The sequence below is a fragment of the Lampetra planeri genome, chromosome 82, assembly GCF_965212315.1.
Source record: "Lampetra planeri chromosome 82, kcLamPlan1.2.h2, whole genome shotgun sequence".
Classification (NCBI taxonomy): Eukaryota; Metazoa; Chordata; class Hyperoartia; order Petromyzontiformes; family Petromyzontidae; genus Lampetra; species Lampetra planeri.
Window position 1 is genome coordinate 2,889,202 of NC_136186.1, and position 21,717 is coordinate 2,910,918.

Below are 21,717 nucleotides of genomic sequence, written 5' to 3' on the forward strand. Positions count from 1 at the left end.
CAACCCTACGGGAGACCCAGTGAATACAACTGAACTCTAAAGCCACCTACTCACTCTGTAGTGTGCCGATTCGGTCTTCATAGGTGATTGCTAACAGCACTTACCTCAACAGTCTCTTCAGGCTATACGGTGATTCCCATACACGGAATGTGTCTTTGTGTGTGAGTTTGTGAGAAAGTTTGCGTGTGCGAGTGAGTTTGTGTGTGCAAGTCAGTTTGTGAGAGTGAGTAAGTTTGTGCGAGCGAGTGTAGTGTAGCGTGTGAGTGTGCTGCGCTACGAGCCTGGTGACCCAGGCTTGATTCCCTCTCACAGTCAACACCAGTCTCAAATGCGTACCTGAGAGAGTGGATGAGTGGGTGAATGAATGGGTTGGTCAGTGAATTTCTGAGTGAGTTGGTGAGTGAGTGAATAGATCAGTGAGTGGATGATTGAGTTGGTGAGTTTTTTAGTGATTGGGTGGATGGGTGCATGTGTAAAGGCAGCACAGGGGACTAGCGGTCACAAGGGGTAATGACAGGTTAATGAAGACAGGGTGAACGATCTGCGGTCTACGAGAAGGATCGAGAATAAGGCTGTGGCCAAGTGACAAAAGGGATCAGGTGTGGATCAAGGACCAAGAGCCATCGAGAAGGTTCTAGAGAGGGGGCGTGCTCACGGGTTAAGGGATGGCCACGCATAGGATAAAACGTGTCGAAAACGAGAGGCTCGGGGCTACCATCATGTCACGGTATAACCGAGGGAAGAACCCACCTGAGACGACCTTTGACGAAGGAGATGACGAGGGGGAGACCCACCTTCAGTCAGCCCCGGGAGGCGGGGTCCTGGTCAACAAACCTGTAGGTGAAGAGGAAGCTGCGGTGGCAACGAGGGGGGGTGGGCGACCGACAGCAGATACAAATCATGGAGGGGTGGAGCGAGGTGATGGGATGGCTGACCAACTACTGGCAGAAGTCGAACAGCTCACCTTGCGGTTGGGCAAGGCTGCGGTGAGAGGGGGAGCCACGGACAGCGTGGAGGGGATCGTCGCGGGGGGAGCTGCGCGATCATTAGCCGCAGTCGTTCGCGTGGTGTAAACCAAGCAGGAGAGCCTTACTGAGTCTCAAGACATTATCAGGAGGCTCCTGTTACATTGGAATGTTTGGCCAATTGAATTGAGTGGTGCATGTGGGAGGAAATGGTACCAAGTAGAACGTCATGAATACGAAGAGGATGCACCTCAATGACAAGGATAGATGGAATCAAGAATCTATCGATGCACGCCTTCGACTAGTCACCTTGTGGCCTAAGCCCACAACACCCGGTATTCCCAGGGAGTCTCCCATCTAAGCACTAAGTCCAGGCCTGCTTACTCTCTCAGAGCCTATGAGATTGTGTGGTGTATTCAAAGCCATTGGGTTGAAGGCAATCGATAGGCAGGCAGAGCGAGTGGTGGGCGCATGGGTGGCAGTACAAGCGGCCGATGTAGACCGCTCTGATTGGATAGAGATGGTCGAGCCAGATGATTGCGTAAGCAGTAGCGGAGTGGTGCATTGTGGCCGTGATCGGACATCAAGTGGTCAAGCGGGTATTGTGTGCAATGCAGTAGAAACCAGTTCTGAACCGTCACACCGGTGGTGAGAGGCTGCTGACTTGGAGACGTTTGCTCCAATTCCGAGTTGGCCAACTGTAATAAGGTCGAGATCCTCCCGCGAGCTCAGGGAGGCCGGCTCGGGGCGCTGCGAGTCGGCCACGGCGAGGGTCTGGAAGTAAGGGGACATCCGCTGCGGGCGGCCACCAGACGGGACGCCGGGTCTCTGCACGGTAACAACTATTTAGATTTAAAGCTTTTGTGACTGCAGAGATTCATCTTCTTGGTTCTTTCGGTAAAGTCACGTAGAAGGGAAATAATAAAATAATAAACGTAATAAAATAATTCTCACGACGTTTCGGCCACAACGCACGCAGCCGTCCTCAGGTGAAGAACAGGTCTGTCGGAAAGACAGCGTCTGAATGACGCTGTCTTTCCGCGTCTGAATGACACTGTCTTTCCGCGTCTGAATGACGCTGTCTTTCCGCGTCTGAATGACGCTGTCTTTCCGACAGACCTGTTCTTCACCTGAGGACGGCTGCTTGCGTTGTGGCCGAAACGTCGTGAGAATTATTTTCTGATGTTTATTATTTTATTATTTCATTTCTACGTGACTTTACCGAAAGAACCAAGAAGAGGTAGCAACGATGACGAGGAGGACGATGATGAGGGCGACGGGTGCGAGCAGTAGTGCAAACAACTGCGACAGAAACAACTGACGCGGCATCGGCGCTCACGTAGAAGATAGCGCACCGTGCTACTGACCCGGCGAGCCAAGTTCGAGTCAAACTCACGGTTAAGAATGGCGACAGCAAACATCAGAACCGATTTCCCATCTCCCTGTGCGCTCCTCGTGACCACCTGGCTTATAATAGTTGTGCATTTACAAATTTACCAACTTACTTAGATTCAGATGAATACGAGAACCTGGTGTGGCGTTTAGTGAACGTCAGCACGAGGGAGACGAAGGCAGCCGGCCATGGCGCTGGTCACACCACCTCCCTTGTGTGCAGTGCCGTCCTTGATAGGTGCGCACTTGACCTAATATTCTGTGTAGGCTATAAGACCTTTGTCTTTACGTGTGTACATGTGTGCGAGTGTGCACTGCACGTGTGTGCAAGTGTGTAAATGTACAAGTGTGCACGTGTGTGTGGCCTCAAGGTGCACATAGCCTGGCACAAGCGTCGTGGTGACGTCACCGCCACATAGTGGCGAATGGCGGTTGTTGTTGTCTTATCTACAATGGAGCATTTGTAGAGTGGAAAGTGGAGAGTTTTCCCACATCTGGGCAGTGTGCTCATGACCAGCTCCGGTTTGACAGCTGAGGCGGCATTATCTATTCATCGGCTGTGTAATGCTGTGTGGAAGGTACCTGATGTCACTCCACACGAAGCTTTGGATCGTCTCAACCAAGTCATGCCCTTCCTTCTCTATACTTGTGAAATGTTGACCCCTCATGGAACATCTGCGCTGGTGAGAAAGATTTAGGCTGGCCTGCTTACGATCCATCCTTGGTTTAACCAGGATGGATTGTGTGAGGAGCTCACAAATCCGCGAAAGACCGCGATAGTCCCATCAATGAGCTCCTCCAGCAGGCAACGCTGCATTCACTAGGTCATGTAGCCCTCATGCCCCACCACCTCATGCCCAAGCTGTTACTGTTTGTCCAGTTGGAGAGGTTAAAAGGTGCAAGAAGTGGGCTGGAGTAGAGATGGACTGATGCAGTACGGGAGGATGTGGAGCTGAGTGGACTTGCTGAAGATCGGTACCAGCGGTGTCAAGATTGACCTCTATGGAGGAGGCTTGTCAAAGACGCTACTGGGCAGTTGGAGGCAGTCGCACTCCAACAACAACTCAGGGCAGAGGAGCGGCGCTCACAACAATGAACGGAGTGCTGGGTGGATAAAATACAGCAAGTTGGCGCAGTAAAGGACACAGCTGGTGCATCCACCAGGCATCTCAGTCAACCCAGGGCATCTGGGTGTGTCCCGTGACCTCGTGTCAGTGAACCTTCGACACTTCACGTGGTCTCAAGCGCACCTAGCCTGGCACCTTGGTGACATCACCGCAACTTAGTGGGGAATGGCGGCTGTTGTTGAGCGTACACGTGTGCACGAGTGTATACGTGAGTGTACACGTGTGATGCGGCTAAGCGGTAGTGTTGTACTAACAGTAGTAATAATAGCACTGCGGTGTTAGTAACAGTACTAGTTATACTACGGTGTGGTAGCAATAATAGTAGATATACTAGTTATACTACTACAGTGTGGTAGTAACAGTAGTTATACTAGTTATACTACCACTACGATGTGGTAGTAACAGTATTAGTTATACTAGTTATAACACTACGATGTGGTAGTAACAATAGTAGTTGTACTAGTTATAATAACACTACGGTGAGGTAGTAACAGTAGTAGTTGTACTAGTTATAACACTACGGTGAGGTAGTAACAGTAGTAGTTGTACTAGTTATAATAACACTACGATGTGGTAGTAACAGTCGTAGTTATACTAGTTATAATAACACTACGGTGAGGTAGTAACAGTAGTAGTTGTACTAGTTATAATATTTGTTTGTGTTTCTCCCATCTGACGGGACTTTGTGGGTCCCAACTGGCCCGTGATGAGGTCGGGCACTGCTAAGGGGTTGACGGCTTTGCCCACACACTCCCACCGATTGCGAAAGCAAAGATATTTACGTTAAAACTCATATCGAAATCTTAATTAATATTCGTTTGGTCAAACAATTAAGGAACGAGACAAATTATTTTATTTTCAGGAATGTAATAGTTTAAAATCTTCTCAAAATCAAACACGCAAACGTGGATTTATCGTTCCTCATTAACATCCTTATCGATTGAAGTTATTCATCCTTAAGTCAAAGGCATCAAACACAGGAACAACGAACCTGAAATCCACGTACATCCTGAAACCTATAATCTGCAGTTGTTTTTATTAAACAATGAGGAAAATTTTTTTTTTTATATATATTGAGTAAAGTTATGATCACAGTCATTCTCCAACTTTAACTCAAAAAGACCACTTAACAAAGAGAGTAAAATCAGGAATTGGACCACCTCACAACCACAGCGCATCACACCACATCAACAAGTAATCCGATAGGACTACAAGGCACCACTTTAACGTGACGAAGTCTAGAATGAACTTCAACACGCAAGTAGCTGTGAGAAGATCACAACACATGGCACCTTCTACCATAAACACCACACATTTAACAGTACCGATGATACAGCCACCAGACGAAGCATCGCATCTATTGAAATATAAAAGTATTGACATCCTGAAATGAGTGAACACTTCTAGAACTTTAAAGGAAGACTTTTTTTCCCAACACATTATAACGCATTCACAACATCACTCTAGCTTGGAGCACTGGAAATCACGCAAATAATAATTCGTACCTCATTGATTGATCTAACAGAGACACAAACATGCACATTCCAGGACTTCATGAGTTAACATAAGTGCTCAATACTTTGACTCTCCAGCCATCATCATCATCATCACCAACCATCAAAATCACTATCCATCACCACTATAAACACCCATTATCATCAACCACCTATCAACACCATGACCCATCATCATCACCCCTCATCACCACAGATTATCATCATAACCCATCATCATCAGCACCGATCGTCATCTTTACCCATCATCAGCACCATCCATCATCATCAGCACCAACCATTATTATCACCATCCATCACATTCATCACCATCATGAACCATCGTCACCCATCATCACCACCTACCCATCATTATCACCACCCATCATCATCACCACCACCCATCATCATCACCACCCATCATAAATTGACACATAGACAGCTACAAACATAGATATGTAAACTGACACAAACATAACAGACACACAAATAAACAATCTCTTTAACGACTTAATAATAACAAAGTCCATATTACCCGTGCCAGGCTAGGTGCACACAGACAAATCCATTGCACAATAATTTACATGTACTGTAACTAAAATTCAGACTTAGTACTACCACCTCACTCACTTAAACATAACTACATAGATTAAGGAAACCATGAATTTAATAGTAAATAAACCAACAAGATGGTGTTTATACGCTTGCAATTTAATGAATGCAATACAAGTTCATAATTTAAATTATACAAAAATAAATAATAATGAATATGAAGCCTGAGGCCGAGGTGTATGGCAGGCCTAAGGGCCAGGCCTCCCTTCTGTCCTCGTCGCAGGAATGGCGACATCAAAGACAGCACAAAACAAGGGGGAAAATGTTTAATTTCTGTAGCGTAATTTAGACTAATTAGAGACTACAAACACTACGTACACGATGTACACACAGCTACACAACGCACACACACACACGCCACTCTTTCTCGACAAAACACGAACTGCACACTCTCACTCACTCTGCCACACTCTTTCTCACTAACTCACTGTCTCTCACTAACTCACTGTCTCTCACTAACTCACTGTCTCTCACTAACTCACTGTCTCTCACTAACTCACTGTCTCATTCAATCACACTCACTGACTCACTCTGCCACACTCACTCAAGCTCTAACGCACTCAATCTCACACCCACTCACCCACCCGCACACTCAATCTCTCACCCACCCACTCATTCAATCTCTCACCCACTCCCTCACCCACTCATTCAATCTCACAACCAAACGCTCAATCCCTCAGACCCACCCACTCAATCTCACACCCACTCACTCAATCTCACTCCCACTTACTCAATCTCACTCCCACTCAGTCAATCTCACTCCCACTCACTCAATCTCACACCCACTCACTCAATCTCACACCCACTCACTCAATCTCACACCCACTCACTCAATCTCACACCCACTCACTCAATCTCACACCCACTCACTCAATCTCACTCCCACTTACTCAATCTCACTCCCACTCAGTCAATCTCACACCCACTTACCCACTCACTCAGCCACTCGCTCAATCTCTTACCCACTCCCTCACCCACTCATTCAATCTCACACCCAAATGCTCAATCTCTCACCCATTCACTCAGTCTCACACCCACTCAATCACTCACACCCACCCATTCACTCACACCCACCCATTCACTCAATCAATATCTCACCCACCCACCCACCCACCAACCCACCAACCCACCAACCCACCAACCCACCAACCCACCCACCCACCCACCCACCCACCAACCCACCAACCCACCCACCCACCAACCAACCAACCCACCCACCCACCCACCAACCAACCCACCCACCCACCCACCAACCAACCCACCCACCCACCCACCAACCAACCCACCCACCCACCCACCAACCAACCCACCCACCCACCCACCAACCAACCCACCCACCCACCCACCAACCAACCCACCCACCCACCCACCAACCAACCCACCCACCCACCCACCCACCCACCAACCCACCCACCCACCCACCAACCCACCCACCCACCCACCAACCCACCCACCCACCCACCAACCCACCCACCCACCCACCCACCAACCCACCCACCCACCAACCCACCCACCCACCAACCCACCAACCCACCCACCCACCCACCCACCAACCCACCCACCCACCAACCCACCGACCCACCCACCCACCCACCCACCGACCCACCCACCCACCGACCCACCGACCCACCCACCCACCGACCCACCCACCCACCCACCCACCGACCCACCCACCGACCCACCCACCCACCCACCGACCCACCCACCCACCCACCCACCCACCGACCCACCCACCCACCCACCGACCCACCCACCCACCCACCGACCCACCCACCCACCCACCGACCCACCCACCCACCCACCGACCCACCCACCCACCCACCCACCGACCCACCCACCGACCCACCCACCCACCCACCGACCCACCCACCGACCCACCCACCCACCCACCAACCCACCCACCAACCCACCCACCAACCCACCCACCAACCCACCCACCAACCCACCCACCAACCCACCCACCCACCCACTCACCCACCCACTCACTCACCCACTCAATCTCTCACAACACCCACCCACTCACTCAATCTCTCACAACACCCACCCACTCACCCACCCACTCACTCAATCTCTCACCCACTCACTCAATCTCTCACCCACTCACCCATTCACTCACCCTCGCTGTGTAGACCACAGAGTCTGAAGTCGAACCCAGGGCCTGCTGTTTCCGGTCCCGCGCACAACCAGCACTGTACCACGTGATGCGCCAGCCGGGATCGTGGGGGGCGGAGCCTCGCGCTAGTGACGTCACCTCTGTTACGTCACAGCCACGCCTCCACCCACAGTGGAGAGGAATGCACACGAGGGAGCAGCAGCAGAAGCCTTTTGAGAGCGAATCCTCAACGAGGTGAGCGACCCTGTTGATTTTACATTTCGACCACAAACTAAAGCTTCATTATTTGTATATGTTCATAATTAAATTTTCAGCAATCAAATTAGAAAAAACGCTACTTTTTTCCAAATGTTCTTGCTGTTGATTTCACACCTGATGACGATTGCTTGTGTTGCACTCGAAACGTCGTGATAATTTTTTTTTTTATTTGATTGTTTCCCTTCTATGTGACTTCACCGAAAGAACCAAGAATATGAATCCCTGCAGTCACGAAAGCTTTAAATACAAATTCAAATTAGAACTGTTAGATAGGATACTTGGCATGCCCTGAAATGTTGCTGTTACTGTCGTTGTTTAGACCCCAGGCGAGTCAGCATTTAAGACGAGCATAACTAACCCGTTTAAATCTCATAGAATATGAATAACATGTCTACAATTATTGTTTCTAGATTTGAAGCTTTCGTGACTGCAAGGATTTATACTCTTAGGTTATTTCGGTAAAGTCACATAGGAGATTTATTATATTATTATTATGTTATTATAGTATTTTTATTATTAATTATATTATTCTTATTTTATTGTTATTTATTTTTACCTACGTGACTTTACAAAAAAAAACTAATAGTACAATTATTGTGTTCTGATTGCTGGTACAATTGTGCCCTACATTACATGTATTGAATGTTATTCAACATTTGGGGAGGAGTCTGCCTTTAAGTTCAGACCCTAGCCACTGCCATAGTTGCCTCCAATCTGTGATGTCACAGCCACATGTGTGGTACCTCTGACATCAAGTGACCTACGACGTCATGCTCGTATTATAACAAATCATTTAAGTATGGTCATATGACCCTAATGACCTACACAGCATATGGGTCTTTTATCAAGCAGTCGATTAATACAAATGGGCTGTACATGAACATTCATGTCGGGATTAGAGGTGAAATATCGTTGTTAAGTCTGGTGATTATGTTTAATGGAATAGGCAGTTGGAATAAACATGTTGGAGTGGATGGATGAGTGAGTGATCGGGCGCACACATGAGTGGGCAAACAAGCGAGTGAGTGGGCTTTTAAAGCAACAGTCACGATAGTCTTCTTGGTTCTTGCGGTAAAGTCACGTAGAAGGGAAATTATCAAATGATAAAAATAAAACATAATAAAATACAATTCTCACGACGTTTCGGCCACAACACAAGCAGCCGTCTTCAGGTGAAGAACAGGGCTGTCGAAAAGACAGCGTCTGAATGAACACCACCAAGCTTGGCAGCGTATATTTAACCTGGGTTAGAGGGGGAAGGGCGCCTTGACAAAGGAATTTGCATATCAACATATGAATTTAGCATATTTATGGTAAATGTAGATATGGGATTAGTCACTACTTGTGAAATGCGTAGGAGGTGGGGGGGGTCTCAAAGGCATATTATGCCATTGCATTATGTAGGATTAGCAGCAACAACAAGAAAAGTCACGATAGTGTTTTAGTTTTGAAGCTTTCGTGACTGCAAGGATTCATACTCTTAGGTTTTTTTCAGTAAAGTGACGTAGGTAAAAATAAATAATAAATAATAAACATAATAGAAATTATAATTGAAATAAATATGAAATCACGACGTTTCAGAGGCAACACAAGCTTCCTTCATCAGGTGTAAAAAGGCACAGCAAAATAACTACAGTTATTAACTACAGTTATTTTGCTGTGCCTTTTTACACCTGATGAAGGAAGCTTGTGTTGTCTCCAAAACGTCGTGATTTATTATTTTATTTCTATTATTATTTATATAATTTTTCTTATTTATTTTTATTATTTATCTATTTTTACCTACCTGACTTTACCTAAAAAAACCCTAAGAGTATAGTCACGATAGTGATTGGATTGGTACAATGAGTGGTCAAATATGTATTAATTAAGAGGATGAGTGATTCAAAAAGGTTGCTAAATCTGAGCGTTGTTCCAACCTCCCCAGGCCATCCAACTTTACACAAAATCTACTTCTTCCCAACAACATGGACAGACAAATCACGTGGGCTGAGATCTTGGATGACTATGAGGGTAAGTCCCAGATACCTGCATCACATGGATTATATGCGGAGGAGGAGGCTCCTTGATAAATTACTTTTCGTAGACATGGCTTGGTGGTGATGGGAAGACGTAATGATCGAGTGTGGCAAAGAGGATGGGTTTAGATTTGAGTTTCTGCCATCTTTGTCCAAACTGGGGTCTCAAGCTTATGTAATTTACGGTCTCAAAATGCCGACAAAAACATGACTTGTAAAGTTTTACTGCCATGTGATGAATATTTCTCAATAGCAGGTCCTGTTGGTGGTAAGAGGTAATTACAGGGATCTCAAAATTAGTTCTGTGAAACTCCATGTCCTTCGTTCTCTAATTCATTACTCGTCCTTTGAATGCATTGTCTGTTCTTCATAGCCCGGGAGTCGGCGTGCCAGTCAACCACGTGGGGGGACATTATGGATAAGGTGGACCCTTTCCCAGGCCAAAGTTACAAGAATCGCTCCCCAAAGGTGTGTATGGGTTCTAGATTTGAAGCTTTCCTGACTGCAAGGATTCATACTCTTAGTTATTTCGGTAAAGTCACGTAGGTATAAAATGAAATAAAAATTAAAACAAATAAAATAATAAAAATCACGACGTTTCGGAGACAACACAAGTGTCCATCCCAGGTGGGACCGTCACAGCTGAATTTGCTGTATCAAGTGAGGCAGGGATTCCAAGATGCAAGTTCTTAAATACAAGTTAAGGGGGGAGGAGGGGGGAGGAGCTTATCAGAATGTGGCAGCCAATGAATGGAACGTATTGGGAGGGGGGGCGGGGCTAAAAGAGAGCACGATGTGTATGGGCTCTGTAGGGTTAAAACACACGACATTGTCGCGAAACCTAGCACACCATGTCACCTCACCATCACACAAAAATATCACGACACCAACTCTCCCCATCACCTTTCTCATCACAATACACGGCCACCAATTCAGTACACCATATTAGAGCCTCATCATGCCTCTATACCATCACAATACACCATCTCTCGAGAACATTCCACTACTTCTCCTCTCCATATCACAACACCATGTCCAGAAACCACTACCCCATCTCTTCACCATCCCACTCATGCAGTGGCCATTTATTACCAATGAAGACAGAATGATATCAGGCAGTCACATGAATTATGTCTGTGAGTTGATTGGAAGTTGCCATTACAGTTCCCCACTATGGGCGCTGCAGTGAAGTTTGTCCAGAGTATGGGCTTCCAGATATTTATAATGGAACATTCTGTGAAAACTATTGCCAGTGATGATTATTGCCAACAATTGCTATGAAACCGTCGCAATCGAGCAAAGTCTTGAGTGCATGCATGGGGTTTATGAGGATATATGAGGATGTGACATGTATTTTGATTCTAAAGGAGTTGGGATATTTAGGGGTTAGTACTACACGTACAATGTGATACAAGTATTGATGGATAAGGCATTGTGTTAACATCAGGTGAGAGTGTATATTCAAGTGTGTACGAAGCAAGTTTGAATGACTGAATGTGGGTGGCTGCATCTGTACATACATGTGTGAGTATGTTTTTTTGTTTGGGTTTATGTGCACGTCCACGTTTGCGTGCCTGTGGGTATGAATGTCTGCTTGCATGTGCATGTCTCAATGTTTCTTTGCTTCTCTTTGCTTGATCAGAGGATAATTGGGGAGTTGAAGGACGTCAGCGGGGTGAAGCATCTCCAGGAAAAGAACCTTGGCAAAGAAAGATGCACCATGGAAGAGGAGCGCCTCTTTGACGTGCAGCGCATTGCCAGGGCGAAGTGCCGCACAGAGGAAAAGTACTTCCGAGACTATCTCCTCAAGAAGCGCCTCATTAAAGTGAAGTACTTCATTGATGAGAAGCATCATCTCGAGATGAAGTGTCCTGAGGAGAAGAATCTGGAGGAAGAGGAGGAGGAGAAGCGCCTTGAGCAGGAGCAGCGCCTTGCCAGCATTGCTACCATCACCACCACCGCTACCGCCGGCACCTCCACCCTCACTCCTGCCACAACCACCGCCATCGCCGCCACCGCCGCCACCGCCACCAATGCCACCACTTCTGCCACCGCCGCCGCCACCACCACCACCACCACCGCCACCACCGCCAACGCCACCACCGCCGCCACGGCCGCTACCGCCGTCACTGCCACCACCACCACCACCGCCACCACCACCACGGCCGCTACCGCCGTCACCACCACCACCACCACGACCGCCGTCACCACCGCCACCACCGCCACCACCGCCACCACCACCACGGCCGCTACCGCCGTCACCACCACCACCGCCGCCACTACCGCAGTGACCACCACCACCGCCGCCACCGCATCCACCGCCACCGCCACCGCCACCACCGCAACCAATTCCGCCGCCACCACCTCTGCCACCGTCGCCACTGCCACCACTGCCGCCACCACCACCGCCATCACCACTGCCAGCACCGCCACCATGGCCGCCACCGCCACCACTACCACCGCCACCGCCGCCACCACCGCAGTAACCGCCACCACTGCCGCCGCCACCACATCCACCGCCATCACCGCCACCACCGTCGCCGTCACCACCACCACCGCCGCCACCACTGCCGCTGCCCCCACCGCCAACGCCACCACGGCCGCCACTGCCGGAGTAACCGCCAGCACTGCCGCCGCCACCGCATCCACCGCCATCACCACCGCCGCAACCACCACCACTGCTGCCACCACCACCGCCACCGCATCCACCTCTGACACTCCTGTGCAGGGCCTGATTGCTCCAAGCTTTGGAGAAGAGTACTTCCAAGCAGAGAAGATAGAGAAGAAGACAGAGGTGGAACAGGAAGAGGAGAAGGTGGAGGTGGTGGAGGAGGTTCAGGAGGGACAAGAGGAGAGAATGGAGAAGACAGAGAATGGAGAGAAGATGGTGGTGGAGGATGAAGAGGAGATGGAGGACGAGACAAAGGAGGAGGTGGAGGAGGTGCAGGTGGTGGAGGTGGTGATGCAGGGAAAGAAGAGGAAGCGAGGGGGCCTTGCTCGCGTGGCGAGAGCGATCACCTCCCTCCTCCGCCGCGTGCTGCTTTGTGGTGGCATGTCCACCACACAGTAGGGGTGGTTGTTGTGGTCGTGGATCGCTGCCAACCATGACCACTATTACCAGACTTCCCACCCATCCCGTGATACATGCCACCCACCCACACACCCCGTGATACACGTCACACACACACCACATGGTTCCCCGGAGAGACGGTGCCACTGGGACCACAGCCGTGAAAGGAATCTGAGCAGCAGATGCCAGGACTACAGTGGAGAACGACTGCTATCAAGACACCTCACACAACAAACACACACGGGACTAGCCAAAAAACATAGCTGGTTTTCATCCAGGCAGTCCTCATGGGGTGACCTTGCCATGGTTGCCAGGAGATGGAAGGGGCAGCTGACCCAGGATGAGAGAGCTAGAGGGGTCTGGTACAGACAATTGATGAAACCTGCCACGTGGCAAGCCCCAGGGCCACTCATGTAAAGAATAAGATTCAATACCATTGTTGTTGCTGGTACTATAAAAACTTTGTGAAATAAACCCATGATGACACAACATAACGTTGAATTGCTTGCAAGTGCTGTCTGTGTTGGGTAAATGTGCCTTGGCTCGGATGTGAGGTGTCCCAGCTGTGTGTGTGGCAGTACAAGTGTAATGAGCGACTTCCACGAAACGTCACATAGAGGGTACTTCTTCTTTATTTCTCACAGTGGGCACAATACAGGCCAACTCTGGTTCTTCCTCTCACTGAATAGAACTCTCGGGCATAACATCTCTAGTGGCTGCACGCAGAGCCGATCACTCAGCGTGGTCCCCTCGCCCTCACTCGTCTCGCCGCTGGCTGGCGGCATGATGATGACGGCGATGTAACCATTCAGGAGATCTTCCACGTGGCCAGACGACGGAGAGGGTTTTCGGTGAACAGCGACACAGCCAGGTCCCAGGACCCCACACGAGCCCCGAGCTTCGGGTCCGCTCCCCATTATATTCCCCCAGGTGTGGCTAAGCCCCGCCTCCAGCCACGCCCTCTCGTGGAACCTTCGAGCAGGTTCCCGGAGACCAAATACAAATAGTGGTGGGAAAATATATTCAGGTGAATCGCCTCCTGCACAACACTGCCACTCTACTCCACTGCCCCAATGACCTCTTTCCCTCTGCCCCTTTGCCGCACTGCCCCCTCTGCTTCACTGTCCCACTGCTCCTCAGGTCCAATGCTCCACTGCCCTTCTGCTCCACTGCACCTCTGCCCCCCTTCTGCCACAGCAGTTGAAACAAATAGTTGAGTTTCTTAAACCCCCCTGCCTCTGTCCACCTAGCAGTAGAAATGGGTATGCCACAATCGAGCAGCAAGGTGTGTGTGGTGGATTAAAGTTCATGAAGAAAATGCAAATGATTCTAGCGAGATTTCATAAATGGGAAGAATAATCCGAACCAGTGTGCCGTAGCAATGGCAAGCAAATGGAAGTATGAACTTGAAAAAAACTTCATGCAAATAACCTAACCCTATGACTTCAATACACTTGTTAAATATGAGACTAATATTCCGAATATTGTTAATAATTCCAAGCGTTTGGAGTGGAAACAAAGGAATTAGAATCGAACGCTTTTCTGTCATTAGCATAACGTACTTCAGTGTTGTGGGGCATCTAAGATTAATTTCGTCAGCTTAACCTGTGAAAATAATCACAAAACCCCGCCATCCAGCACTGCACCACGTGATGCGCCAGCCGGGATCAGGGGGGGCGGAGCTTCGCGCTAGTGACGTCACCTCTGTTACGTCACAGCCACGCCTCCGCCCACAGTCGAGAGGAATGCTCACGAGAGAGCAGCAGAAGAAGCTTTTGAGAGCGAATCCTCAACGAGGTTAGATGGGTTACTTGACATGCCCTGAAATGTTGCTGTTACTGTCGTTGTTTAGACCCCAGGCGAGTCAGAATTTAAAACGAGCATAACTAACCCGTTTAAATCTCATAGAATATGAATCACATGTGGCAGTAATAACAAATTATTTAAGTATGGTCATATGACCCTAATGACCCACAAGGCATATGGGTCTTTTATCAAGCAGTCGATTAATACAAATGGGCTGTACATGAACATGCATGTCGGGATTAGAGGTGAAATATCGTTGTTAAGTCTGGTGATTATGTTTAATGGAATAGGCAGTTGGAATAAACATGTTCGTGTGGGTGGATGAGTGAGTGATCAGGCGCACACATGAGTGGGCAAACAAGCGAGTGAGTGGGCTTTTAAAGCAACAGTCACGATAGTCTTCTTGGTTCTTTCGGTAAAGTCACGTAGAAGAGAAATAATAAAATGATAAAATAAAACATAATAAAATACAATTCTCACGACGTTTCGGCCACAACGCAAGCAGCCGTCCTCAGGTGAAGAACAGGGCTGTCGAAAAGAACACCACCAAGCTTGGTAGCATATATTTAAGCTGGGTTAGAGGGGGAAAGGCGCATTGACAAAGGCATTTGCATATAAACAGATGAATTTAACATATTTATTGAAAATGTAGATATGGGATTAGTCACTACTTGTGAAATGCGTAGGAGGTGGGGGGGGTCTCAAAGCATATTATGCCATTGCATTATGTAGGATTAGCAGCAACAACAAAAAAAGTCACGATAGTGTTTTAGTTTTGAAGCTTTCGTGACTGCAAGGATTCATACTCTTAGGTTTTTTTCAGTAAAGTGACGTAGGTAAAAATAAATAATAAATAATAAACATAATAGAAATTATAATAGAAATAAATATGAAATCACGACGTTTCGGAGGCAACACAAGCTTCCTTCATCAGGTGTAAAAAGGCACAGCAAAATAACTACAGTTATTAACTACAGTTATTTTGCTGTGCCTTTTTACACCTGATGAGGGAAGCTTGTGTTGCCTCCAAAACGTCGTGATTTATTATTTTATTTCTATTATTATTTATATAATTTTTCTTATTTATTTTTATTATTTATCTATTTTTACCTACCTGACTTTACCTAAAAAAACCCTAAGAGTATAGTCACGATAGTGATTGGATTGGTACAATGAGTGGTCAAATATGTATTAATTAAGAGGATGAGTGATTCAAAAGGTTGCTAAATCTGAGCGTTGTTCCAACCTCCCCAGGCCATCCAACTTTACACAAAATCTACTTCTTCCCAACAACATGGACAGACAAATCACGTGGGCTGAGATCTTGGATGACTATGAGGGTAAGTCCCAGATACCTGCATCACATGGATTATATGCGGAGGAGGAGGCTCCTTGATAAATTACTTTTCGTAGACATGGCTTGGTGGTGATGGGAAGACGTAATGATCGAGTGTGGCAAAGAGGATGGGTTTAAATTTGAGTTTCTGCCATCTTTGTCCAAACTGGGGTCTCAAGCTTATGTAATTTACGGTCTCAAAATGCCGACAAAAACATGACTTGTAAAGTTTTACTGCCATGTGATGAATATTTCTCAATAGCAGGTCCTGTTGGTGGTAAGAGGTAATTACAGGGATCTCAAAATTAGTTCTGTGAAACTCCATGTCCTTCGTTCTCTAATTCATTACTCGTCCTTTGAATGCATTGTCTGTTCTTCATAGCCCGGGAGTCGGCGTGCCAGTCAACCACGTGGGGGGACATTATGGATAAGGTGGACCCTTTCCCAGGCCAAAGTTACAAGAATCGCTCCCCAAAGGTGTGTATGGGTTCTAGATTTGAAGCTTTCCTGACTGCAAGGATTCATACTCTTAGTTATTTCGGTAAAGTCACGTAGGTATAAAATGAAATAAAAATTAAAACAAATAAAATAATAAAAATCACGACGTTTCGGAGACAACACAAGTGTCCATCCCAGGTGGGACCGTCACAGCTGAATTTGCTGTATCAAGTGAGGCAGGGATTCCAAGATGCAAGTTCTTAAATACAAGTTAAGGGGGGAGGAGGGGGGAGGAGCTTATCAGAATGTGGCAGCCAATGAATGGAACGTATTGGGAGGGGGGGCGGGGCTAAAAGAGAGCACGATGTGTATGGGCTCTGTAGGGTTAAAACACACGACATTGTCTCGAAACCTAGCACACCATGTCACCTCACCATCACACCAAAATATCACGACACCAACTCTCCCCATCACCTTTCTCATCACAATACACGGCCACCAATTCAGTACACCATATTAGAGCCTCATCATGCCTCTATACCATCACAATACACCATCTCTCGAGAACATTCCACTACTTCTCTCCATATCACAACACCATGTCCCGAAACCACTACCCCATCTCTTCACCATCCCACTCATGCAGTGGCCATTTATTACCAATGAAGACAGAATGATATCAGGCAGTCACATGAATTATGTCTGTGAGTTGATTGGAAGTTGCCATTACAGTTCCCCACTATGGGCGCTGCAGTGAAGTTTGTCCAGAGTATGGGCTTCCAGATATTTATAATGGAACATTCTGTGAAAACTATTGCCAGTGATGATTATTGCCAACAATTGCTATGAAACCGTCACAATCGAGCAAATTCTTGAGTGCATGCATGGGGTTTATGAGGATATATGAGGATGTGACATGTATTTTGATTCTAAAGGAGTTGGGATATTTAGGGGTTAGTACTACACGTACAATGTGATACAAGTATTGATGGATAAGGCATTGTGTTAACATCAGGTGAGAGTGTATATTAAAGTGTGTACGAAGCAAGTTTGAATGACAGAATGTGGGTGGCTGCATCTGTACATACATGTGTGAGTATGTTTTTTTGTTTGGGTTTATGTGCACGTCCACGTTTGCGTGCCTGTGGGTATGAATGTCTGCTTGCATGTGCATGTCTCAATGTTTCTTTGCTTCTCTTTGCTTGATCAGAGGATAATTGGGGAGTTGAAGGACGTCAGCGGGGTGAAGCATCTCCAGGAAAAGAACCTTGGCAAAGAAAGATGCACCATGGAAGAGGAGCGCCTCTTTGACGTGCAGCGCATTGCCAGGGCGAAGTGCTGCACAGAGGAAAAGTACTTCCGAGACTATCTCCTCAAGAAGCGCCTCATTAAAGTGAAGTACTTCATTGATGAGAAGCATCATCTCGAGATGAAGTGTCCTGAGGAGAAGAATCTGGAGGAAGAGGAGGAGGAGAAGCGCCTTGAGCAGGAGCAGCGCCTTGCCAGCATTGCTACCATCACCACCACCGCTACCGCCGGCACCTCCACCCTCACTCCTGCCACAACCACCGCCATCGCCGCCACCGCCGCCACCGCCACCAATGCCACCACTTCTGCCACCGCCGCCGCCGCCACCACCACCACCAACACCACCGCCACCACCGCCAACGCCACCACCGCCGCCACGGCCGCTACCGCCGTCACTGCCACCACCACCACCACCGCCACCACCACCACGGCCGCTACCGCCGTCACCACCACCACCACCACGACCGCCGTCACCACCGCCACCACCGCCACCACCGCCACCACCACCACGGCCGCTACCGCCGTCACCACCACCACCGCCGCCACTACCGCAGTGACCACCACCACCGCCGCCACCGCATCCACCGCCACCGCCACCACCGCAACCAATTCCGCCGCCACCACCTCTGCCACCGTCGCCACTGCCACCACTGCCGCCACCACCACCGCCATCACCACTGCCAGCACCGCCACCATGGCCGCCACCGCCACCACTACCACCGCCACCGCCGCCACCACCGCAGTAACCGCCACCACTGCCGCCGCCACCACATCCACCGCCATCACCGCCACCACCGTCGCCGTCACCACCACCACCGCCGCCACCACTGCCGCTGCCCCCACCGCCAACGCCACCACGGCCGCCACTGCCGGAGTAACCGCCAGCACTGCCGCCGCCACCGCATCCACCGCCATCACCACCGCCGCAACCACCACCACTGCTGCCACCACCACCGCCACCGCATCCACCTCTGACACTCCTGTGCAGGGCCTGATTGCTCCAAGCTTTGGAGAAGAGTACTTCCAAGCAGAGAAGATAGAGAAGAAGACAGAGGTGGAACAGGAAGAGGAGAAGGTGGAGGTGGTGGAGGAGGTTCAGGAGGGACAAGAGGAGAGAATGGAGAAGACAGAGAATGGAGAGAAGATGGTGGTGGAGGATGAAGAGGAGATGGAGGACGAGACAAAGGAGGAGGTGGAGGAGGTGCAGGTGGTGGAGGTGGTGATGCAGGGAAAGAAGAGGAAGCGAGGGGGCCTTGCTCGCGTGGCGAGAGCGATCACCTCCCTCCTCCGCCGCGTGCTGCTTTGTGGTGGCATGTCCACCACACAGTAGGGGTGGTTGTTGTGGTCGTGGATCGCTGCCAACCATGACCACTATTACCAGACTTCCCACCCATCCCGTGATACATGCCACCCACCCACACACCCCGTGATACACGTCACACACACACCACATGGTTCCCCGGAGAGACGGTGCCACTGGGACCACAGCCGTGAAAGGAATCTGAGCAGCAGATGCCAGGACTACAGTGGAGAACGACTGCTATCAAGACACCTCACACAACAAACACACACGGGACTAGCCAAAAAACATAGCTGGTTTTCATCCAGGCAGTCCTCATGGGGTGACCTTGCCATGGTTGCCAGGAGATGGAAGGGGCAGCTGACCCAGGATGAGAGAGCTAGAGGGGTCTGGTACAGACAATTGATGAAACCTGCCACGTGGCAAGCCCCAGGGCCACTCATGTAAAGAATAAGATTCAATACCATTGTTGTTGCTGGTACTATAAAAACTTTGTGAAATAAACCCATGATGACACAACATAACGTTGAATTGCTTGCAAGGGCTGTCTGTGTTGGGTAAATGTGCCTTGGCTCGGATGTGAGGTGTCCCAGCTGTGTGTGTGGCAGTACAAGTGTAATGAGCGACTTCCACGAAACGTCACATAGAGGGTACTTCTTCTTTATTTCTCACAGTGGGCACAATACAGGCCAACTCTGGTTCTTCCTCTCACTGAATAGAACTCTCGGGCATAACATCTCTAGTGGCTGCACGCAGAGCCGATCACTCAGCGTGGTCCCCTCGCCCTCACTCGTCTCGCCGCTGGCTGGCGGCATGATGATGACGGCGATGTAACCATTCAGGAGATCTTCCACGTGGCCAGACGACGGAGAGGGTTTTCGGTGAACAGCGACACAGCCAGGTCCCAGGACCCCACACGAGCCCCGAGCTTCGGGTCCGCTCCCCATTATATTCCCCCAGGTGTGGCTAAGCCCCGCCTCCAGCCACGCCCTCTCGTGGAACCTTCGAGCAGGTTCCCGGAGACCAAATACAAATAGTGGTGGGAAAATATATTCAGGTGAATCGCCTCCTGCACAACACTGCCACTCTACTCCACTGCCCCAATGACCTCTTTCCCTCTGCCCCTTTGCCGCACTGCCCCCTCTGCTTCACTGTCCCACTGCTCCTCAGGTCCAATGCTCCACTGCCCTTCTGCTCCACTGCACCTCTGCCCCCCTTCTGCCACAGCAGTTGAAACAAATAGTTGAGTTTCTTAAACCCCCCTGCCTCTGTCCACCTAGCAGTAGAAATGGGTATGCCACAATCGAGCAGCAAGGTGTGTGTGGTGGATTAAAGTTCATGAAGAAAATGCAAATGATTCTAGCGAGATTTCATAAATGGGAAGAATAATCCGAACCAGTGTGCCGTAGCAATGGCAAGCAAATGGAAGTATGAACTTGAAAAAAACTTCATGCAAATAACCTAACCCTATGACTTCAATACACTTGTTAAATATGAGACTAATATTCCGAATATTGTTAATAATTCCAAGCGTTTGGAGTGGAAACAAAGGAATTAGAATCGAACGCTTTTCTGTCATTAGCATAACGTACTTCAGTGTTGTGGGGCATCTAAGATTAATTTCGTCAGCTTAACCTGTGAAAATAATCACAAAACCCCGCCATCCAGCACTGCACCACGTGATGCGCCAGCCGGGATCAGGGGGGGCGGAGCTTCGCGCTAGTGACGTCACCTCTGTTACGTCACAGCCACGCCTCCGCCCACAGTCGAGAGGAATGCTCACGAGAGAGCAGCAGAAGAAGCTTTTGAGAGCGAATCCTCAACGAGGTTAGATGGGTTACTTGACATGCCCTGAAATGTTGCTGTTACTGTCGTTGTTTAGACCCCAGGCGAGTCAGAATTTAAAACGAGCATAACTAACCCGTTTAAATCTCATAGAATATGAATCACATGTGGCAGTAATAACAAATTATTTAAGTATGGTCATATGACCCTAATGACCCACAAGGCATATGGGTCTTTTATCAAGCAGTCGATTAATACAAATGGGCTGTACATGAACATGCATGTCGGGATTAGAGGTGAAATATCGTTGTTAAGTCTGGTGATTATGTTTAATGGAATAGGCAGTTGGAATAAACATGTTCGTGTGGGTGGATGAGTGAGTGATCAGGCGCACACATGAGTGGGCAAACAAGCGAGTGAGTGGGCTTTTAAAGCAACAGTCACGATAGTCTTCTTGGTTCTTTCGGTAAAGTCACGTAGAAGAGAAATAATAAAATGATAAAATAAAACATAATAAAATACAATTCTCACGACGTTTCGGCCACAACGCAAGCAGCCGTCCTCAGGTGAAGAACAGGGCTGTCGAAAAGAACACCACCAAGCTTGGTAGCATATATTTAAGCTGGGTTAGAGGGGGAAAGGCGCATTGACAAAGGCATTTGCATATAAACAGATGAATTTAACATATTTATTGAA